Source organism: Choloepus didactylus, chromosome 5 (assembly GCF_015220235.1).
Source record: "Choloepus didactylus isolate mChoDid1 chromosome 5, mChoDid1.pri, whole genome shotgun sequence".
NCBI classification, from domain to species: Eukaryota; Metazoa; Chordata; class Mammalia; order Pilosa; family Megalonychidae; genus Choloepus; species Choloepus didactylus.
In genome coordinates, this window is record NC_051311.1 from 136522013 (window position 1) to 136543627 (window position 21615).

Sequence of the window (21615 nt, forward strand, 5' to 3'; positions counted from 1 at the left end):
TTTATTTTTCAAATCATAGTGATGTTCATTAAAAACTTATGCTTTTAGATACAACTAAAATAGTTTTCTAAGAAACAGTAAGTACTTTTTAAGGTGAAGGTAGTTGAATGTTTCAAAGCAAAACAATTCGTAACTTCTTTCAAAAACTTTTCATACTCTTACTTAGATGCTCAAATAACCAAAACCATAAACTTGCAACCCAATTTGCCAATGTTGCATGCATAGCTAGAGAACAAAATAATACCCATATAAGACCCAAGATCTAACTCTGGCCTCAATAACAATACATTTGAAATGAACTACCTAGCTAGCCAAGCATTAGCTGCTTCTCTAGGATATTGGACAGCAGCACTGTGTGTCATGGACCAATTGAAGTTTCCATGTTCTGAAGAAAATATTATCTTTAAGTCTGAGATTTCAGATTTCTATAAATGTTTTAATTTATATATTAATAATACCAAATATTTACTTGCTGGAGTGTCAATAAAATAATTTTTCTTATATTTTTCAGTCATGATGGTAAGATCAAAATTATCAAGATTTTTCCATATTTAAAAAACTCAAAAAAGGAAAATAGTCGCACTGAAAGTGATCTAGTAACACCATAAATTTCTTCGTTGACACACATAAAAGATGTAAAGTCTGAAGTTCTTTTTTTTTTAATTCCATGAAATTCCAAAAGCAAAAAATATTTTTTAAGAAAGTCACCCATTATGGCTCAGTGCACCACACTAGGAGGCACATGATACCAACTTGCCATCACTGATGATGTTAATTTCCATTACCCAGTTAAGATGGGTTTAAGATGGAGTCTGCCATGTCTTTCCACTATCAAATTACTATTTTTCACTATATAGTTAGTAAGTATTTTATGGGAGATTCTTTGAGATGATGAAAATATTCTGTACCTCCTAAAACTTTCACCTACTAGTTTTTGCATGCACTAATGAGTCTTGCCTGAATCCATTATTTCTATCATGGTTGCAAACAGTGATGTATTCAGCCTCTTTTTTTTTATTTTAATGAAGGTGCCAAATTCTCTTTATATGAAAAAGCTGAAAACTAGACAAAAGACAACTGTTTGGGAACTGAATATTTAGAAAAGATAGTTAATTCTTGCCCTGCTAGATTCTGCTAGCATGACTTTGGATCTATCCATTGATGTGCCAATATAATAATATTTTTGTATCCACCTAGCAACCAGGTAAAAATACCTCATAGTGCATACCAAGAATAATTGTGCTAAGAAACTATCAAGAGCATGGTCATCCACTATAGAAAGGAGGAGAAAATAGGTTAGGAGCTGGATGACTCCTCTGTTCTACCCTAAACTTCACTGTGGGTTCCTAGCTGATTCAATCTTTCTAAACTTCATGTATCAGAGAAGTATAGACTAGAAAATTTGTAAGGTTCCTTCCAACTCCAATATTCTATATTCTAATAAAAATAAAATATGCTGATTTGTGCAAAGATGTTTACTAAAATCTCATGTTTACCTTTTATACACGTTAGGGAAAAAATAGCAAACTGGAGGCAAGTATAACTATTTAGGTAAGAATGACCTAATAATATTTGAAAGGAAATAAAATCATAACTCCTTTCAGGAACCTTCCAGTTATGATTTATAACACAGCAGTCATTTTATTCTATTGTTAATATTAGATGGTACAAATTTCCTCCAACAAAGGGAAAGAAAGCATTGTTTCTATTAGTGTTATAACTTAATATGCCAAGTTATCCCTGGGTGCAAGTTAGTGATAGGATTTTAGATGATAATCGGTCTGGGACCTGAAGACTCAAACCAAAAGGTACAGTTGATTCTAATCAAAGAGACTGGTTTTTAAAGCTCTTCTCCTAGACTCAACAGAGAAAATAGATCTGAACTCTTGTCCAAACTAAGCTTTGATGGTTTAAAGGGAAGGGAGGTCAATAAGAAGAGTGCAAGAATAAAAGAGACCTGTATATCTAGATAAGCTGATATTCACGAAGTTATAGTGAACTTGTAATACAAAAGGAGAGGTACAAACCTTAGGCTGGAGTCGACTTCAGGAATATGCATGCCTGTGTGTGTTCTGAGTAGAAAAATTTATAAATATGTATGGGATAAATATTTACATATTTACTAAAATGGAATAAACATTTATATTTATGTTCCTGGCTTTCTTTATGTTTGCAATTTAATACTTACTTTCTCTTCTATAAAATGGAAATAATAAGCTGGCTGTCAATAGATGTACAGACCTGACAAAAGTAGCAATGATAAAGTAGATTCTGAAAACGACCACATCTTTATCAAAATGATCAAAGCAAAAGCTGAAGAACTTTTATCCAGGCCATTCTCTCAATATGTGGCTAAAAGATGACACTAGAAAATCGGTGAAGAGAAAGCAGTATTTGAAAAAACACAGGATGGGGGAGATGCAGGTTTGAGCATAAGTTACTTGAGAGCATAAGTTACTCGAGAGCATAAGTTACTCAAGTTTTACTCATTTTCCTATTCCAACTGCACAGTGACTGGAACATAATCATTCAAAAAAAATCTGTTCAATAAATAAAAGTTATTAGATAAAGTTACATACTATTGGGATCATCCTTTATACCAAAAGATTTGTTTTACTGTTTAAGTTAGCTTATAATAATCAAGTTGGGCCATAAGGTCAAACTATGTCTTTGGAAGGAAATAAAACTCTAATTTAAGTCAATAAGCACTCTGTAAATATTGAAAAACCAAGGCCTACTGATTTTTTTGTATACAGCACTTTACAAAAGACTTGGCAAACATTCAAAGAGCAACCAGAGGAAATTCCAAGTGAAACTCAATCCATGTGTATGTTTGTTTTGTGGGAGCCAAAGTATTTTTATGGCATGTAACTTTAATTGGTGGCAGACAAAATATCACTTTATAGTTATACTACATGTTTATTCTATTGTGCATGAAGTCTAGAATATTTAACTAATACACTTTTAACGCTAATGGGAAATTTTGCATTCTTATGATAATGTTGGTTCCTGTGATAATGCTTAAGCTAACCTGCCCAGCCTTTTATGCAATTTTATAAGATAAATTCACTGATGGCCCTGATGATTCAGTCTTTCATCTTTAAAGGAACAGCTAGCCCATGTTGGATGAGAATGATATTCTCCAGAAATAATCTCCATATGGTGTGGAGCTTAGAAACCCTGAAACAAAAGTATGGGAACATGTAGGTCTACAACTATCAGCTACAAGCATCGCCTCCTGCCCCTTACTATTGCTGTCACTGTGGACTGTTTGATGGCACCAGAACAATGGAAGTGATGCCATTGCTATTTCTCTGTTCCTTGTCTCCCCTCCAAGGATAAAAAGTAAAAACCCTCCTTTTTTCCATTTCAGGTTACCTGAACTGAAATTTATTGCACTCCTCAGGATGTAGGCTAGAAAATTTGTATCAAGTTAGTATTTTCTTTAGGTATTTCTTGGCTTACTACATGCTTTTCTCAGTTTCATTTGTTCTCCATTTTCTAGCTAACACATGTCCAAACAAACATCACAAACACCAGTTTAAGAAAATGATTCTGCAATTGGACAGTAGAGTAAGTGCTGGACACTTTCTAACAATTTCTCACCCTTCCTTATCTAAGCTTCACTTCAACTCCTGAGAACTTTATTTCAGAATAAATACATTTTTCACATCATCTCCATCCCATAATAACAAGGCATGACTGTCATTATCACACAACAAACAGTGACTATTTATTACAAACCTAGCATATGTCAAGAACTATGCCAGACAAAGACAAAGACAATACAGATTCCGCCCTTAAGGGTCTTCGTATTTTACGTGTGAAAAGCAACAACATGGGATGAAACAATAACCATAAATGCTAAACAAGGTTAATAAATAAATCATATCAGATGCAACTGAAGCAGTAATACCTGGAGTGAGGCTACCTTAAATGGTATGTAAAGGAAAGACAGGGTCAGAGAATTTTTACTGAGTATACATCCCCTTCTCTTCCCACATGCCAATAATTTTTTACAGGTAAAATCAGATTTTAAAAGCATATCAAGGGCAACTTTGAAGGGAGAAGGTGTTCAAAAAAAAGCAATATGAATCCTTGAAACATAGAGGATTCAGCTTCTCTGCCTTGTTGCAATGTAGTGTGTTGCTGGAGGAAGGGGCAAGTTCAAGTTGTATCTTATGCTGGTACTAACATAAGAGAACAAACGCATTTGTTTGCCTCTTGTGGATAAATGGCATCACTGATAACATATTTATTTGGAATGAGGAACTGCTAATTCTTATTTTAAGGGCTTTTTTTTTAAGAGAATACCAAAGTCTGTTATGGCCATTTATTTAAAAATTAAGTTGCAAAGGTTATAGTCATTTTTTATGACTCTCAAGAGAAAGACAGACAGAAATTCAGACACTATCAAGTGGGAAATTTCTCAGCTTTCCCTGCGTACATATACATACACATTTTATTCAACACCCATCCGTAAACATTTCCTCCCAATTCAAAGAAAATTCTCTCTCCCTTGCTCTCTCTCTCTAGGGATGTCAATTCCCTCTCTTAACTTTGTATGTCTCTCTGGCTATTGTCCCCCCTTTCCTCTGCTTCACTATTTGACTTTTTTCTTTTTTTGAAATTTTTATTGAGATAATTATAGAGTCACATGCAGTTGTAAGAAATGATACAGAGCGATTCCTCATACACTTTGCCCAGTTTCCCCCAACGGTAACATTTCACAAAACTATATTATATCACAACCAGGAAATTGACATTGATACAATTCACTGATCTTGCTCAGATTTCTCCAATTTTACCTGCACTCACATGTGTGTGTGTAGGTTCATCTACGCACCACAACAGTCAAAATACCGAGCAGTTTCAACACCACAAGTATCCCCTGTGTTGCCCTTTTATAAGTACACCCACCTCCCTCCTTCCCGCATGCCACTTGCCTAACCCCTGGCAACCACTACCCTGTTCTCATTATCTGTAATTTTGTTGTTTCAAGAATATTATACAAATGAAATCATACTATGTAACCTTTAGGGATTGGCTTTTTTCACTCAGCCTAATTTCCTAGGGATTCAGACTGTTGTGCGTATCAGTACTTCATTCCTTTTTATTGATGAGTAGCAGTCCATGGTATGGATACATCATAATTTCTTACTATATAGCTTTTTAATTAAAAAATAGTAGTCCTTTTCTCTCTCTGCATCTCATTTCTCATTCCTTAATCCACTGCAACCTGACTTCTGCCCATACCTCTCCACAGATATCTCATAAGATCTCCACAACCTCCTAATTTCCATATTCAATGGACACTTTTTGATATTTATCTTTCTTGGCCTTTCTGAAGCAATTGCCACCACTGATCACTCATTCCTCTCCTAACATTCTCTTTTCCCTCGGCTTCTGGTCAAACCATTCTTCCCTAGGTTTCTTATACTGTTCGTTTCCATCTTCTCCTCCCAGTCTTTAATGTTGATATCCTCCCCACATTTTATCTTCAGTGTTTTCCTTTCTAAAATTCTACAAACCCACCTGGTATAATTTCACCCACACTTACAATATCTATTGCCCCATATACTGAAGACTCTAGCCAAGACCTTTCTTCTAAACTCTTAATCCACATTTTCAAATGACTAAGTCTTACCTTCTAAATTTAATGTATCCGAAACTGAACTAACTCATTATCTCGTTTCTCCTCACTATGACTGACCTAATCTCCCTCCTCTGCTTCCTGTATTCCCAATCACAATAATGGTGCCACATCCATTCAGTCATTCCAAAATTTCAGACTCATCTCAACTTCTTTTCCTTCACCTTCTACATCTAATCAATCACTGAGTCCCATCAACTCTATCTCCAAAATATTTCTTGACTTGATCTCCTCTCTTATTCCCCACTACCATTTTTCTAGTTTAAGCCCTTATCATTTCTCTTTTGGATCATCACAACAGCTTCTCCCTAATTCTGGTCTTTTCTAGGCCATTCTATACACTTTTGTGTGATCTTACCTAGGTACAAATCTGATATGTCACTCCTGCATTAAAATCTCCTTGCAGTCTATTGGATAGAGGTTAACTTCTTAGCACAATACACAAGGCCCTTCAAAAATCTATCCCTTGCCTAATTCTCCACCTTCTTCTCTCACCTCTTCACAATTGCATCCTATGATCTCACTATGCCAAACTACCCGCTGTTCTCAAATGTTCTGTCTCACAAACCAGTGATTCAGACTTCAAACAAGGAGTCTGGAATGTTCTCTGAGGATTCCAAAATGATAGCCAGGACTTCTGTAGGTCAAAAGAGGTGAAATCACTAATTGATTTTATCTTCAAAGGGAAAAAAAAATATCTTTTGAAAATATTCTAAATTTAAAGTAAAGAACAAATACTTCAAACATATAAATACATCTTATCTGGATTCCTTCAATTCCAAAGGATGAAATTCCAATACTCTCCTAACCAGGTCAGAAAAAGAAGTGAAATGGTTGATATGGTCTTTCTAGACATTTACATACATCACAAAATAAAATCTAAATTACGGATTTTTCAGATATATTGTAAGATATTTTTCTCCTCAAAGAAACCAAATGAGGACCAAAAAAGGGAACCAAAACTTGCTTTTGATAAAATTTGCTAAACATCAAATAGTATACTTAAACAGTTCTTTGAAGATGTTATAATGATATTTGGTAGTATTTTCTCAGATGTGCATTATTCTTTACTATGTCTTTAAGCACTGGTAATAGATGGATAGGTCCAAACCCCCAGGCAGTGTATTCTTCTACTTATCCACAGGGTAGCAGTGTGTTTCAAAACAAGGCCACCACTGTGGAATATAAATAAGAACCCCAAACGCCTGCATGAAGCAGGTCTTCCTTTTTTTGGGTACTCAAACACAAGAATACTCAATATTGACGGCAACAGGATGTCACAAAAGTCCACAGTGTGGTGTAGAGAGTAACAAACCACCACAAAATACATGTAGAGAGGGGTAATAAAAAAACATGTCAAAGAGGGGTATGAATAGTATTTTGAGGTAAAAACAGGACAACAAACTAAGACCCTGTTAAATACTATACATCCATTGTTTTAAGATCCAACATCTATTAATGAACTGATTCACATTTATTCAAATAAACAAAATCCTGGTACTATAGGGCCTTATGAGCTATAAATTTTTGACACAGAAATCCCATTAATTAAATATTACATATATTTTACTACAATAAAAAGGTAGCACAGAATCTTTTTGATAACTCTGAATTGATCTCTGACCACTGATACCTAAGTCAGAACACTGCCACACATGCAAATGTGAAGTGACAAGTTTTCTAGAAGTTGTTACAGAAAAATCATTACTGGAGAATAAGAAAGCCCTTACTTTTAAGGGTTAGGAAAATCATTTCTGGGACACAAAATTCATAGTGCTTAAAAGCAAATGCCTGGCTTTAGTCTAGTCTCCCTTGAGAAAATAAGTTATTTAACCCCTATAAGACTCAGTTTCCTTGGCTGCAAAAGTGAATAGTAAGAATGCCAACCTCAGAAGGTTGTTTTTAATCTTTTTAAGATTAAATGAGATAATTTATTTAAAGCACCTAGAATCATACATATTTGACAAATAGTAAGTACTCAATACAACCTCCATTTTCAAGGCCCGTCTAGTTCCATATTCTATGCCAATGCTAAAACAATTAGTTCTACATACATACTCATCCTTTTAAACTCATAAAAAGATATCAAGAACAGGAAAGAACTTTGAGTTGATGGGTCTATCTATTCTGAGCTGTAATCATCTGTTTATATGCCCGTGAAGAGTGTAGCACATTGGTTAAAGTCATGGGCTCAAGGATCAGACAAGTCTGAGTTCAACACTTTAAACTCTGCCACTTAATACCTGGATGACCTCTGGTAAGTTACTTATCTGGAAAAGCATGTCTCACCTTGTATCAAATACATAGATCTATTAATGTGTCTAAAAGGAACATATTTTGTGATTAAGTAATATAAACATAATTCAAATACTATACATATACTATTGCATATACAAATAAGTGTAAAAATAAATTTATTTCCTCTCCTTCAAATATTTGTAGGATAAAAAATAAATAAATTACATTGATCTGTATTGTCAACATCAAAAGTAGTGAAAAAGATAATTTTTAGACTATGTGATTTAGCCAAAGCATTCTAAATTAAGTCTAGAATTTCAAAGGATTCAGGAAGTTAAAGTCACTATGAAATGAACTAGGAGGTAATAAATTTGAATGGATGACAAAGATCAAATTAAAAAATATTTTTCATAAGACAACAATGAAAAGTGAACTTAGTTTGATTGTGAATAGAAATCTGAAGTCAAATATGCTATCAATAATGCCAAATAAAGGTTTTGGGGAAAGGGGTGGGAGGAATCCTGTTTTAAAAATCTTATTAAGGATTACTTGTAATTGCCATGCCATTATATTAAACACCCGTCTATTAAATATAAGAATGGTTCTAATACAATATTTCCTCTACAACTTTTTTTACACAGTGAATAAACCCATTTTTTCTTACAGAGAGTACAACCTCCTGCCCTTATTACAACAAATTCTGAGTTAATGGAATTAATTTTGTAAGTTGCTCTCTATATGCCATGGATAAGAAAAACCTGATGAAACCTAACTATATATAATGAAATTAAATAAAGATAAAATGTAACTTTGTTCAATGACTTCAAATATCCCAATTAATATCCAAGACATATCCAACGGCTTCAAATACCACAATTAATATCAAAGGCAAAAATTTTAACATTTCTCTAATCCCAGAATTGACACCGATGATGAAGTACATCTATTCATGTTATTCTATAAAATACACTCCGCTTATGTTAGGATTAGCTTCTTACTGGGATTCTGCAGCAAAGCTTTCACAATGGACACTCAGTATCACTGTACAAACAAGAGTCATACTGAAGAATCTATTCAAGTACATGATCAAGATCTAATTTCTATGTGTGGGGCAGAAAATAATGGCAATGGGAATTCAGGGATAAGGGGAAGGCATGGAAATTGTAGGGCGTTCTTATGAGTGAGCCTTGGAAGATAGCAAGCATTTGAGTTAAATGCTGATGGCTTGTGAAAGAAGCCACCCAAATAAAAGTAAAGAGTTATGTAAAAAAGATGTAGAAGTCTATGATTAAGGAATGAGGACTTGATTCACTAGGTAATCTACAACTGCTGTAGGATCTTGAGGAAGAGAATGATTCTACCAACATAGCATTTGATGAAATCAATCTGGCAAGAGACAATTGGGAGCATAAAAGGAACATGGGAAAACTTTTAGTTTAGGAGGAAGCTATAGTAATTCCTATTGATGAGGTCTCATACTATATAATAGCATTGAAAGTAGATCTCTTACAATCATTAATTTTACACACATTTATTGAGGGCCTGTTAGAGGCTGGGTACAGGGCTAAGCATGGGGATTACAATGCTAAACAAATACATGGTCCTTTTTCTGTGGATCTTACATTATAGTTGGGTGATGGAGAGAAAACCAAGTAACAAACAAACATTATAAACTGTGGTAAGTGCTATGAAGGATGGAAAATAATGGGGGAAAGAGGACACGTTTTAGGAAGGATAGCCAAGGAGGCCTCTCTGAGGAGATGATATTTAAGCTGAGACTTAAATGATGTGAAGGAGCAAAGAGCAAGAGTAAGATTGCTTTTTTGGCACAGAGTACAGCATGTGTAAAACCAGGAAAAAGTTTTGTTTGTTCAAGGAACTTAAGACGAGTATATAGAGAGTGCAGTGAGGGAGGAGAAGCATGGCATAAGATGAGACTGGAAAGGCACACAAAGAATGTATCATGCAGACATCATGTCAGCCTTATTAGGAATTTGGAACTTGATTTTAAGTGTAATGAGAAATACTGAAGGGTTCTGATCAAGGAAGTGACATAATGTGTTAAAAAAATTGAAGGGAAAAACAATTGGATTAGTCATAAGTTGGGATATAAATGATAAAAAACACACATGGAGTCCATTTGTTTAAAAAAAAAAAAAAACTAATTTATGTTTAAGGCTGGAGAACCTGCCAATCCAATCCACTAAAGTCATCACTGAAAACAGTTAGAAATAACCTCAATTTGAAGTTAAATTGCACTGATTAAGCTCTTACTAGTACAAACTTATTACAACTAGGAATCTCCTGAGTTAGAACAGTTGGCATCAACCAAAAGAAAATAATCTTATCTCTTACTTAAAAAATATAATACATTCAATATAAGGTATTTATAAGATACATATTCGTGAGAAAAGCACAGATAAATTTGAAAGACAGCTCAACTAGCCTGTTTTTCAGCACTGGCTGTGACTTTAGACAATATGCTTAACCTCTCTGTGTTGTCTTACAAGTGAGAAGGGATAAACCAGTAACTTGTAGAGTTGTGTGGATTAAATGAGTCAATGTGTGTGACCATGTTAAATTTACCTGAGCCCTGTGATTTTGGAAATCCCCTACTCTCGTGTTGCAGAAAACTAACTTAATTACTTACAGCAAAGAGCTACCCTTCCCCATATGACTTAGATAAGACTCACAGATACCCCCTTTTTACCTATGACAAGAGCAGATACAGACCCTCCAAACTCCCCTTCTTTACCTCATAACTGATAGATGAATTGCTTGTTCTCACCGATGAAACGGAACAGAACACTTGTTAACCAAACTTTGGTTAAGCCTCTCTCTTTTCTCCAGACCCTGAACTTTAAGGACGCCTCCCAGTAAACAGGCTGCTTCAGCATAAAATATTCTCAGATCTATGTGAACACACCAACCTTTCATCTCATTTCCCTACACTTGGTTATTTCCTCCCGATAAAAGAAACACCCTTTTTACATAATTTGAGATACCTGTTTATCTTTTTGGTCATAGCATTCTTCTTATTGCAATAGTGCCCTCCTTCTGTTGCAATAGTCCCTTTATCCCTTGCAATAATTCTTTTGAATAAAGCCTTTCCTTACCAAGTACAGATTTGTTTTTTATTTGACATATGTAAAATACTTAGAAGAGTATTATAAATGTTAGCGGCTGCTATTATTATTGTGGGAGAGATGTCCTATACTGCTTGGATGATTCCATTCTTCTGTCATCCCACTTACAAGATGAAGCAATCATTTGGCTGTTTTGAATAACCTAAATAATTTCCATTCTTGTATATGTGCTATCTAGACCAGGAGCACATAGTAAACATATTTGGCTTTATGAGCTAGACAGTTACAACTACTCAACTATACCACTGTATTTCAAAAGCAGCCATAGACAATTCATAAATGAATATGATTGGGTCTCAATAAAACTTTATTTGTGGACATTGTAATCTGAATTTCATATAATGTTAACGAGCCACAAAATAGTATTCTTTTGATTTTTTTCAATCTAATAATGTAAAACTATTCTTAATTTGCAAGCTGAACAAAAACAGACGATGGATCAGATGGCAAAAGTTTGTCAATTTAGTCACTTATACAAAACCCTTTTGGTCATAATTTCTTTACATATATAAAACAAAAGTGAAAGTGATTAGCTTCCCTATCTTCTAAATATTCAAAAAGAAAAATTCATTTTCCCATGAGGAATAATATCTTGTTCATGGGTTCAATTTCCTCAACTTGCCCCAATGCAACTTACAGTATAAAAAAACATGTCTAAAACAGCGCAAATGGTTACTTTACTAAGTTTTATTTGGGTCTGAAACTATACTGTAATAAGGATATGGTTACATTATGGAAGGCTTACAGAGCTGTAACATAAAAATGTCTATTATGTTGTTAACTTTATTGACCATTGCTTATTCTACAAGATAACTAGCTGTTGCCTGTTTTCATTAACACAACAAAAGAAGACATTCATCCAGTCTCACTAGATCCCTTCTTGTAATAAAAGAAGAGGAAGATGGAAACTTACCCCTCAGCAATATACAATCAATACAAATACAAATGCGATCCTCTTACAGTGTGGAAAAACAGCGTCATACATTTAAAAAAAAAAAAAAAACACTTTAAGAAATAAGGGCATATTTGCTCACTTTGCATATAACTCCAATTCATATCAGGAAAAATTTCATATACCTGTCAAAAGAAGATAGAATTGCAAATGCCAACCTGAGAACTACTGCTCCTTGCAGAGATATTTGCATATTTACCTGCTATTTAAATAGTCAATAAATTAACTTTGCAACAAATCCTTAGTTCGAAAGAAGACTTACTAAAGGGGGGGCCTTTCAAAAGGAAAATAGGTGTTTTCCCTAGACTTTGTAAAGTTGCCATTTTTATTTCACTTAAATACTTAATCAGTGGCAACTCCTAAAACACAGGACTTTAAATCAAAAGCTAAGAATCAACTTTTGACACTTCCTTTTCTGCTAACCCAGCTCCAAATCCAGCAATTTTTACCTCCTAAGGATTTCCATCACTTCTGTCTCCATCATCACCCCCAGCACCTTTCTAGACCAAGCTATTGTCACCTCTTGCCCAGACTTCTGAAACAGCCTCTTACCACAACTCCTCTGACCACTCTCCGTTGTGCTGTTCTTCATAGTACCACCAATCTTCTAACTTCAGCTCAATTGTGTCTTCCTCAGGGCCTGACCTCCCTGAATAGGTTAGATCCCCCTGTTATCATCATTACCTCTCCTTTATGGCATATGTGTGGGGATCCAGGGCTCAGGCTCCCCCTCCCTAATGGGGGATGAGGTCCCATAGCACATAGCAGCCTGTGTGACCAGGACAGAAGATAAGAGTCATCAGGTCTCCTCAAGGAAGAAAGTATGTACAGATGGTAACATAAATAAAGCATTGAAACTCCTCTCCCCTGAACACTGTTGATAACAAATCTCCAGACCCCTGTGTCACTATATTCTACTGAAACTCTGTTCTCATACCCTATGGAATGTCTGTATCCTAAATTCTTATAATCTACCCTTGCACTCCCCACCCTTGCAGAGCACTAACTTTCATTTTCTGGCTGGCCACACAGGGAAGAACTCTCTCCTGTTCATAAGTACTAATAAACCTATGTCTCATTCTGTGTCTGGTGTGTTCTTTGGTCTTAGGGCTGAGCCTACCCAAGCCCATCAAGAGCTGGGCTGGAACACATGTGCTAATTAGAACTTGGAAAGAATGTTGTTTTTATTTGTTTCTGTGTTTATGTGATTAATATCTTTTTTCTCCACTTGACTTTAAGCTTCATGGGGGCAGGGTTGATCAATTCCCAATACCTGATACAATCCTGGCACACAGCAGAAGCTCAATGATTTTACTGAATAATAACTATGCTACAAGATATTATAATGTCATTTATATGCAAGTTGAGTTTTTTTGTTGGCTCTGAACAGTCACCTTAACCTGGCAGTTATATAAAAGGAAGTTAACATAAGGTAGTGATGATAAGTCTCAAATCAGCCATAAAGTCTGACTTACCAGAAAAAATCAGCATAAATCATATTACAATAAATAAACATTAACTTAGACTTCTGAAGGGATTTCTTAAAAGTTTTCCTTTGTGACCACTCAAATGGAAAGTATAGCTTCTTCAACAAATGGTGCTGAAATAACTGGATCTCCATCCAGGACCCCTACCTCACACCATATACAAAAACCAACTCAAAATGGATCAAAGACCTTAATATAAGAGCTAGAACTATCAAACTCCTAGAAGAAAACATAGGGAAGCATTGTCAGAACCTTGTATTAGGCAATGGTTTCTTAGACTTTATATCCAAAGCACAAGCAACAAAGGAAAAACCAGAAGAATAGGACCTCATGAAAATTTAAAACTTCTGTTCCTCAAAGGACTTTATCATGAAAATAAAATGACAACATACAAATGGAAGAAAATATTTGGAAACCACATATCCAATAAAGGATTAATATCCAGAATATATAAAGAAATCCTTCAACTTAACAACCAAAAGACAAACAACCCAATTAAAAATGGACAAAAGACTTGAACAGATATGTCTCTAAAGAAGATTTGCAAATGACCAGAAAGCATGTGAAAAGATGCTTAATATCATTAGCCATTAGGGAAATGCAAATCAAAACCACAATGAAAAACTATTTTACACCTATTAGAATTGCTCTATTAAAAAAAAAAAAAAACAGAAAATAAGTCTTAGAGAAGAAGCAGAGAAATAGGAACACTAATTCATTGCTGGTGGCAATGAAAAATGGTGCAGCTGCTGTGGAAGACAATTAGGCAGTTCCTCAGAAAGCTAAGCATAAAACTACCATATGACCAGACAATCCCACTACTAGGTATATACCCAAAAAAATTGAAAGCAGGGACTTGAACAGATATTTGTACACTGATGTTCATAGCAGCATTATTCACAATTGCCAAAAGACAGAAGTACCTCAAGTGTCTATCAACCAATGAATGGATAATAAAATGTGTTATATACATACAATAGAATATTATTCAGCCATAAAAAGGAATGAAGCCCTGATACATGCAACAACATGGATGAATCTTGAAGATACTATGTTGAATGAAATAAGCCAGACACAAAAGGACAAATATTGTATGATTTCACTGATTTGAAACAATTAGAATAAGCAAACTCACAGAGTAGAATCCAAAATATAGATTACCAGGGAATGGAATAGGGTTAGGGAATGGGAAGTTAGGGCTTAAAATCTATAGGGTTCCTATTAGGAATGATGGAAATGTTTTGGTAATGAATGGTGGTGACGTTAGCACAACATTGTGAATGCAATTAATATCATTGAAATATATATATATATATATATATCTGAACAAGATTAAAAGTGGAAATGTTAGGTTGTATTTATGGTAACGGAATAAAAAATTTTTAAAAATCCATTTAACTACACTACACAATGAACCCCAAGTTAACCATGGACTCTAATTAGTAGAACAATTATAAAATGGGCCATCATCAATTGTAACAAATGCTCCACACCAATACAGGGTGTTGGTAGTGGGGTGGTATATGTGAATTCTGTATTTTATGCATGATTGTTCTGTAAACCCACAATTTCCCTAATAACAAAACAAAAGTTTTCCTTTGTTATTAAAAATAAAAAGTAAACTAAACAAAAAAACAAGAGTTGTATTAAACAGTGCATTTTAGAAACATGCACAAAAAGAACACCAGAATGTACCAAATTTAATTGTCTTTTTTGCCAACATTGCCACTTGCATGTCCCCACAGTAGTTCCAACTCAATATATTTAAAATCTCCCCAATCATCCCTCCTCCTTGTAATACTCTGGTGAAGTATACTGCTCACACTTATTTGCCCAAGGCAGACAACTAGGAGTTAGCCTTGATTCTTCCCTCCAAAACAGTCACCAATGAATCCTATCTATTCACAATTCTAAATATACCTTTGCTTATCCTCTTCTCTCCATCCCTTCAGCCTTTATTCTGGACTTCCCCCAATCCATACTGTAACTAGGTTGATGGTTTTTTGGGGGGGGGAAAAATGTCACTCCTCTACCTAGTCCACCTAGTATCTTCCAATTAGCTTTGATTGCTTTCAGGATAAAATCTGAACTCCTTAGCAACATGTACAAGGTCCTCAAGGATCTGAATGAACCTGCTACCTATAAAGTATTAACTGTTCCACTCTCTCACTGTTATCATTGAACTCATATTCATCCTTTAATAGACAGCTTAAGAATCATCTCCTCCAGGATCTTCCCTCTGGATTGGAAATCCCTCTATAGAATCCCCTTTCATAACACTTCCAGTGGTGGCTAGAGCCAGCTTGAGCTGGATCAAGAGCCAATTGTTGGCATCTCTCCCCACTCCACAGCTACATCAAACTGGATGACTGAAATCAGTATTTATACAACAGAAATCAACAAATGCTATAAATCAGGGCATTTCCCTCCCAAGAGCCAATAGTTAAACATGAACCAGTACCACTGCTTTTCACTCTGCATTATAGTTCTCCACACTGTTGCCCTCCCACTAGAATTTGCTTCTGAAAGAAATGAACCATTTATATTCATCTTTGTACTCTGAAAGTCTGATCTACCTGAACAAAACTGGATGTAAATCATCATGCACTGTACCATGTTTCGATAAATTATTATCAATACAGGCATTTTCTGAAGAAGATAGGCACATGGGAGGAGCTCAAACTCATTGGAAGAATGAACCTAATAGAGTTTATCAACCTATAGGAAAACTTTATTTCAAAACGTTAAGCGTCTAGAGTGAGGTTTTCCCCCTCTCCTATTAAAAATGTATTCCCATCAGTGTGACCATGTGATTGTGAAAACCTGTGACTCACACTCCCTTTATCCATTGTATAGACAGATGAGTAGAAAAATGAGGGAAAAAAAAGCAAGTGAATAATGGGGGGGAGGAAGGGGTGGGATGTTTTTGGGTGTTCTTTTTTACTTTTATTTTTATTACTATTTTGGAGCAATGAAAATATTCAAATACTGATTGTGGTGATGAATGCACAACTATATGATGATACTGTGAACAACTGATTGTACACTTTGGATTGTATCATATGTGACTATATCTCAGTAAAATTGCAGGAAAAAAATGTATTCCCATGCATAAATATTTAGAGGGAAATATATTGGTGTCTACAATTTACTTTGAAATGCATTTAAAAAATAAGATGGATTGATGGATAGAGGAATGGAAAGCTGATATGTGATAAAAGCAAGGATAGGAAAACATAATGACAAAATCTAAGTAGTGGATATATAAATATTCACTTTGTAAAATTCTTTCAACTTGGCAGTATGTTTGAAATTTTTCAAAATAAAATGTCATATTTTTGCTCATGAGGTATGAAAATAGTTATCACTTCCATTGAAAACATGCCAAACTCTTTCAACACATCCAAGTTCTGGAAAAAGATCCATGCCTCAAGAATCCTGAGTAAGCTAATTTTTAGATTTAATACTCAAACCTTCCCCTTGAAATCTGTGGTTCTGGGCCAAGATTTCAAGTGGAAGCCCACATAGCATTTATCTAAATATTAAGAAGTTATTTATCAAGCTAACAAACTGTGAAATAAAATATGGTCTATCCTCCAACCTTGACAAATATACACTACCATAAAAAGGTATAAGATAAGGCTCAAATTTAGAATCTCAGTCTCATAAGACTTTCACATCTCTCTCTTCCCACCCCTGGCTCCATCCTACACCTCAAGGAGTCTTGTGCACATGCCCACTCTTCTATGCTCTAATAGAGAATTTGGTGGAGATGAGGGGATGGACTACCTTAGAAAGGTGGTACACTGAGCTGAACTGAGGAATGTAAAAGAACCAAACATGTCAAGATGGGGAGAGGCAGAAGGGAGTGGGGAAAAACACTCCAGGCATACTAATAAACAAGGCATAAGACCCAGGCAGAAGGGAGTCTGGCACTTCAAAGCACAGAACAAAGGCCAGTATGGCAAAGCACAATCGACCAGGTGAAGAGTGGTATGAGGGAGGCAAAGGCCACATTCCATCAAGTCTTCTTGTAGGCCATGGTAAGGTATTTGGATTTTGTTCTGGCTGCAATAGATTGCATTAGAAAGTTACACAGACTTCCTCTTTTACATAGGTACATAATGTTATTAATCAAAAAGGAATAGGAGTTCTGAGAAGATGGCAGAGTAGGTGAGGCTGAACTGGCTTCTTCTCCATGAAAGAAACTAAAGAGGTGCCAGAGGACACCCAGGACTGCAGTTTGAGGTATGACTGGTCACAGAGGTCACCCAGAGTATGTGGAGGGGAGATGGACAAAAATGCAAGGGACAGCAACTCGAGAGATGGGTAAGTTTGTTTGGCCATATCCCCCTCCAAGGCCAGCAGTGATGAGACGACTTCCAGGCAAGGGAGTGAGCAGCAGCTCTCCACCCTCGTGCACTTACCTTGGCAGTTAGCTGGGGAGATGATCCTCCACAGCCAGATGGCCAGGAGCTCTCATGAGGGAACCCAGGAGGCAGCATTTGCTCTCCCCCACAGAAGTCCAGGGGGTTCATTGAAGAGAGGTGGAGAAACAAGAGAATGTCATACCAGTGCATCAGGAGCCCCTCCCATACCCCCGAGACTTGAGGACGCATGGCAGGCTGGCAGCCAGGCACATATAATCTGCAGGGTGGACTTCAGCAGACTCCCTGCTTCATTGCCCAGGGCCCACAGCACAGCCCCAGGGCAGACAGTTCCCAACGCACAGGGACAACCAGTGCACTGATGGGTTCCCCACCTGGTTTGGACTCCACCCAGTGCACAGGAGAAGTTCAAGGAAGACCGACTTGAGAGCATCACCTACTGGTAGAATAGGGAAACTGTACTCCAGCAAGCTGTAGCTCTCCCAAATTATATAGAAATGCTCAAATAATCCTGCATTTCCCAAAATAACTTTATCAAGACAAGAAAATACCACAAAGCCAACAGAAAATCAAAAAGCACTTGAAGAATCTAGAAGATATGGACAAGCCAAATGAACAAATTAAAAAGCTGGAAGAGACCCAAAATTTAGAGTAATTAATTAAAGAACAAACAAATCTCCAAAACAATTTCAAGGAGATGGCTATAAACATAAAGGAAATCAAGAAGACTCTAGAAGAGCATAAAGAAGAATTTGAAACAGTAATTAAAAAAAAAAAAAAAACAGATCTTATAAATAATATACTGTGGATCAAATTACAAATATAGTAGAGACACACAACAGCAGATATGAAGAGGCAGAAGAAAGAATAGGTGAACTAGAATACAGAGCAATTGAATGTGAATGCAAATGGTGGGGAAAAAAATTGAAATGGATCTCAGAGAAATGATGGACAACATGAAGTAAAAAAATATTAGAATTATTGGTGTCCTGGAAGGAGAACAGAAGGGTAAAGAGCTAGAAAGAGCGTTTCAAAACATAGTTGGAGAAACTTCAAAATCCTTCTAAATGACATAAATATGCAAACCAAAGATGCCCATAAATAGAATAAATCCAAATAAACCTACTCTGAGACATAACTGATTAGATTGTCAAATGCTGAAGAGAAGTGAAAGTTCTGAAAGCAGCAAGAGAAAATATGATTTAAAAAAGGAATAGGAGTCATACTCTTGCAACACATACAGTATTGGGAGTGAGGTCTGACCAGGTTACAGAGAAGAGGTTTAGCAATCCACAGCAATTTGAGGGCAGACAGGAAGAAAGCAAAATGAGAAAGATTTTAATCCAGGTCTTGAGGTGGAAATAGACATCCCAGGATAGGCCAAACCAGGCAGAAGAAACCTGGGGTTCAAGAAGCAGAATGCAGAGTGGTCAGAACTATGTCTTTAGCCTCACTAGTCAGGGTGTATCTCAGTTTCCTTAGTGAAGAGGAAATGGAGACTGATGACAGACCCTACAATACAGTTTTCATAGACTATTATAAATAATATTGTATAGCCTGATACAGTTAGAAAATATGATAATATTCTTATACCAAGAATAAACTTTTTCATCCACAATGAGTCTTCATAAAGTGCCATATTAAAAGACCCTATTCTATAATGCAACATGTAGAACAAGCTACAACAAATGGACCCTTTCTACTAGTTTAAAAGTTTTCAGACCTAGAGAGAGAAAAAAAACTGGTAAGCAACACCCATTTGTAAAGATCTATCCTTAAAAGTTTATTTCTTTCTGGTTGTTTGCATATATACATGTAAAATGTTCTTAATTTTAATAAACAAGTGCCTTAATCAGAACAGTTATGGCCTCTTTAGGATGTAAATTATCTCAGGGTATATCCAAACAAATATATGTGCCTCAAGATGACAGTTCTAAAAATACCTTGCTTTACTAAGCATATAATTCTCTGACTTTATTCTACCCATAGTGTTCTCCAGTTGTTTTTAAGTTAAGAAAATCTCTCTCCTCATTTTACTGGTCATTCTTTTTCAGGAAGCAATTATCTAATATCTGATTAACTCCACCCACATCTCTTTCCCCATAACTAATTTTTAATCATTTGAACACTTATACATCAACATGGAAGAGGAAAGGAATTATAAAAGTAGAAATCCAAGGTCTTCAAGTCATCAATTAAGCTCATGTTTAGTTTTCACATACTTGACGTAAAGCTATCTCAGACTAGATCGTAAGTAAGAATGAAGTCAAGTTCCTTGGTTTGATTTCAGAATTCTACTCTAATTCAAAGCCATAAATGACTTTAATCACCACTTTTCAAACCCCCACCACCTCATAAATGTATGCTGTTGGTCAAGAGACAATATTAATGAGTGTGTCAATAAATAAACAACGGAATCACCATAGCTTCTAGAAACAAAAAAGAACATGGGTCTGAATATTTACTAAACATTATAAAGATCTTTTGTTAGATTTCATAAACGTGGACTGTGATCATTTTATGTTGTTACAAAGTTACAATACCAGAACATTGGGTGGATAATTAGAAGCAAGTCCTGACTTCCAGTAACAGCTGTGTCACTGATTGTGATCTTGAATAAGCTACAGAACCTTTCTATCCCTCAGTCTTTCCAGTGGTTACAAAAATAATTAATAATAAATAAAAAAAAGATGCCATAGGAGAAATCAGAAAGCACTTACAATTCTTAAAGGAAAAGGCTAGTATATAAATCCAGGTAATAATTAACATATCTTTCTAATACTACAAATTAAGAAATGTAAATATGTCATAAATTAAATGATTAACACAAAGCTGCCAGAATTTAAAGTGGCCCTGTTTCTAACTGTAAATAAAAGGAGCATATAAATATCAAGCAGCATATTAGTCTTAGATCCCTTTTTAATGATTCAGAAGAAAAACCAGATACAAAAATTGACTTTTTGTTACTATGATCACAAAATGCTACTCTACCTCTAATCAAGTGTGTCAGCTAGAAAACTAAAATTCCATTCTAGAAATTTCTTGTAGTTTTGTCCAAATTCGAAATTCTTACTCCCCTGCAAAGCATATCCTTCATACCCTATATATATATATATATAGACAGATAGTTGGGAAATAATAATAGTTAGATGGCATACTCAATAGAACTTCAAAACCTTCTGAACTTAGCTTCTTTGGAATATTTATAAGAAGAATATCAAATGACTCAGCACGAACAAGCACACTCAGCTTTGGTATAGAAATAGCAAAATACACTGTGAACTAAAGACCACAAAAAGAGAACCAGCATTTCAAATGCAATATGAACTATTACTATCATTATCAAAGCCAAAGTCCACAAAATATATATTTTCTACTCTACTAGAGCACATTGAGCTAGAAAATTGGGAAACAATCTTTTTCCCATTATAGCAATATATACTGGCATAATTAACATGAATAAGGACACTTAATTTACATATTTAAGGTTTCAGACAAAGGATTTTAGATTTTTAAAAATTTTTAACCCAAACATCTTTACTGTACACTTAAGTTGCTTAATAATGTTTGATATCTGACAAATCTTCCATTCTAGAATATTCTATTCTAAATATTCTATTTATAAGTGTTACTAATAAGTAAGCTGAGATTGAACTTATTTTTATCATTAAATAGGACCATACATACTAAAGTAGCCCTAACGTAACCAATTTCGTTTTAAACAGGATCTGTTTTAAACGGATGCATACTC

The 21615-nt window shown here is 35.3% G+C and overlaps 1 protein-coding gene across 2 annotated transcripts in view; it reads right to left on the reverse strand.

Annotated features, from left to right (window-relative positions):
• Positions 1-21615, reverse strand: part of SKAP2 (src kinase associated phosphoprotein 2) — a 220453-nt gene that overhangs the window by 120583 nt on the left and 78255 nt on the right. The window contains exon 1 of one of the 2 annotated variants that reach the window (XM_037836939.1): positions 17904-18414. The exons of the other annotated variant lie outside the window; for it this stretch is intronic. The gene's annotated coding sequence lies outside the window, so the exon portion shown is untranslated. Of the gene's footprint in view, positions 1-17903; positions 18415-21615 lie in introns of those variants that run through there. 2 annotated transcript variants of the gene reach the window in all.